Below are 3554 nucleotides of genomic sequence, written 5' to 3' on the forward strand. Positions count from 1 at the left end.
GTTATAGAAAATTTACCGGTGTCAAATTTGTTTGGGGATGCAAACTAATGCCTCTTCCAATAAGATCTCTTGTGACCAAACACCAAAGCTCTAATTTCATCATCAAAACCCCTGCAATGATAATTTCACTAAACTTGAAGTCTTGGAAACAAACAATAATAGAACTACACACTACAAATAGGATTTCTAGATGTAAACATTCAATAACCACATGAAACCTAAGAAGACTAAAAAATATCATGAATCTGAAGTACCTGAAAGTTGGAGGGGTTCACTTTTTATCTTATTGCTCGACTAAAACATTGCATTCAACTGTTTGAATCTGATTGCAAAACACCATAAAATTAACTAATATTGAAGAACAAAGAATAACAAACACTTTTTAATAGACTAAATAAACGGAAACCAAAAATCAACATATACTATTTAAAAAAAGGAAAAAAAGCATACATGTGAACTCCAGATCAACTGGTCGGAACCCTAGCCGTAATTGCTGGAGGCGGCGGCTAGGGCATTCCGTTTTAGTTTCCTTGTCAACCGAAGCAACCAAAGCCTGTCGTATATTAATTGGGTAAAAGTAGGTTCACTCGCTATACAAAACATACCATCAACAATTTGTATTCATGTAATGTAGAAGCATAATCCACATGACATCTTTAAGCAAACCTGGTATATTTTCAATGGGTTTGTAATTGCAACATCACCTTTAAAGAGCTGGTGAATGTCTGCAGTTAGTAGGTGCCTTGTAACGCTATATTTGAGCATATTATTGTTGAGTGTCCACCTTGCCATGTCTTTGTAATATCAACCATATTTAAAAAAGCTATGCATATTGAAATTAAATATTAGAACGGAAGTCATTTTTATCTTTACATATTTGACGAAATAAAAAAACATATTATGATTTGTACCAAGAAGCCAGTAGAATATGTTATCACCTGTTCTGGGGTGAGCTCAAAAGTTTTACCGCCAATAGTAAAGGCGATATTAGGCATGTTGGAAAGACTGTGGCAATCCACTGTAGATTCTCCCATAGTACTGGGTATTCGGTCACACAACTGCATTTAGATAAATGAAAACCTCAGACCCAATACTCCATATATATGCGTGTGTGTTCTGGTTTCTTTCTTTGATCACATATATTACTTCACCTCATTGACATAATTAATTATGCTATCTTCAGTCTGGTTTCGTTTAAGTTGGCTTTGCATCCAAACAACAGCCATCTCACAGAATGTACAAATCCCGTCATTTAATCCAGCAGAAGACTTCCCATTATTCTTGTCAACCACACTCTCGATTATTGAACTGTTAAAAATAACTGTTAGTAACAAACGGCGATGACAAAAGTTTACGCAACTTGCAATGTGTAACACCTCGAAATTTTGTGTCCAATGATGTATTGACACGTGTCTTAAGTTTACACGTGGCGTATTATATTTAATAAAGGACTAATGTTGACAAACCTTGAAAGTATATAAATTCGAGGGTTATAAATGTCAAACAAGGGTAAGTATACTGTATAGTAACCCTAAATGGTGCTCGTACCTTCAAACGAATAAATCATGGATCGTACGGAAGCGAAACGCGGAAGAAAGTGAGAGTTTACAAGCTGCGGGGGTTAACTGTGTCAACATGTTTAATTATACCTCTGAGTGACCCTTTGACGTACCCGAAGCCTTGTAACAGTAAGATACACTCACTAGAATATAATATATAAATTCCGCGAAGTTCCGTTTTAAAACGAGAAACTTATGACCAAATTCGTACGAGAGGGGTTAAAAGCGTCAACTATATAAATTAAGGCGTTTCGGATAATAAGTAAACTATCCGGGGGCTTAACGACACGGGTAAATAACGCGAGGTCCTTAATTATAATTAACCGAGAGCCATATCGCAAAGTTACCCCTTCAAACCCGAAAGGTCAGGGTATTAATTACCAAAGATTTTCATAATCATTATAAAAGATTCAAAAAGATATTTTTCTTAACCCTTACGGACCGCAAGGGTCATGCCTTACGGACCGTAAGGAAGTGAATGATTAAACTCAGATCCGCTACAGGCTTACGGACCGCAAGGCCTAAGCCATACGGTCCGTAAGCGTCGCCCAGCGACAATGACGTGGGAGGAATTCGTTTCTCTCATCAGGGAAAATTACTGCCCTCAGCATGAGGTGGAGAAAATAGAGTCCGATTTTGTGTCATTGGTGATGACAAATCTGGACTGCCAGGCCTATTTGACGAGCTTCAATACGATGTCTCGCTTGGTTCCTTATCTAGTTACCCCGGAACCAAGGAGGATTGCTCGTTTTATCGGGGGGTTAGAACCCGCGATAAAGGCTAGTGTAAAGGCCTCTCGGCCAACGACCTTCAGGTCAGTGACTGACCTCTCCTTGTCCCTCATGATGGACGCGGTCCGACTGAGATCGCAGAGGAACAAGGAGGCTGAAAAGAGGAAGCGTGAGGATGATACCTCACGAAGGTCGGGAAAGAAACACCGTGGAAACGGTGATGGCAAGAGAGGGACCGAGTCGAGAAAGGATGAGCAACGATCGGGAGAGAAGCCCAAATGTAAGAACTGCCAGAAATTCCACTTTGGGAAGTGCAGGTTTGGGCCAAACTCACAGTCCCAGTCAAAGACGCACACTTGTGGACTGTGCAAGTCCAAAGACCACAAGACTGTGGATTGTAAGAAGATCAAGGACGCGACCTGCTACAACTGTAGCGAGAAGGGCACATCAGGAGCAACTGCCCCAAGCTCGCCAAGAAGACCGAGGAAACCAAAAAGAATAACACCAGAGTCTTCAAAATGGATGTGAAGGAAGCCCTGCAAGACGACAACGTAATAACAAGTACTTTTCTCGTGAATAATATATTTGCAAGAGTACTTTTCGATTCAGGTGCTGACAAATCCTTCGTAGACCAAAAATTTTGCAAACTGTTGAACATGCCTATTAAAACCCTAAATGTAAAGTACGAAGTAGAGCTAGCAGACGGCACTGTAGAAACCGTCTCCACTATATTAGAGGGATGTATGATATCCATTAAGAACCATTCTTTTCCTCTATCTCTACTTCCCTTTAATCTAGCTGGTTTTGACATCGTTCTGGGCATGGACTGGTTAGCGCACAATCAGGCCCAGATAGTCTGCAATAGAAAACAAATTGTGCTAAAGACCCCGACTGGCGAATCGCTCACCATTCGAGGGGATACGCAGTATGGGTTGCCCGAGAACGTATCTATGCTCAAAGCTTCAAGGTGCTTAAAAAGAGGTTGTGTCATCTACATGGCACAAGTGATTATTGAAGAATCCAAAGCAAGGATAGAAGACATTCCTGTCATTTCGGAGTAGCCAGAAGTTTTCCCTGAAGACCTACCTGGGTTGCCACCAGATAGGCAGGTGGAATTCAGGATAGATATCATTCCTGGAGCAACTCCCATTGCTAGAGCACCCTACAGGCTAGCACCGACGGAAATGAAGGAATTGAGAACCCAGCTGGATGAACTGTTAGCAAAAGGATTCATCAAGCCTAGTTTGTCTCCCTGGGGAGCACC

General features: G+C 40.9%; 1 long non-coding RNA gene across 1 annotated transcript; it reads right to left on the reverse strand.

Moving 5' to 3' along the window:
* Positions 1–798: 798 nt before the first annotated feature.
* On the reverse strand, positions 799–1304 carry LOC118485959. Its single transcript, XR_004877725.1, has 3 exons — positions 1152–1304; positions 939–1058; positions 799–823 (listed from the first exon to the last, which is right to left on the reverse strand). It is a non-coding gene; the product is annotated as an uncharacterized LOC118485959 (long non-coding RNA).
* Between the last annotated feature and the right edge of the window lie 2250 nt (positions 1305–3554).

The sequence above is a fragment of the Helianthus annuus genome, chromosome 13, assembly GCF_002127325.2.
Source record: "Helianthus annuus cultivar XRQ/B chromosome 13, HanXRQr2.0-SUNRISE, whole genome shotgun sequence".
NCBI classification, from domain to species: Eukaryota; Viridiplantae; Streptophyta; class Magnoliopsida; order Asterales; family Asteraceae; genus Helianthus; species Helianthus annuus.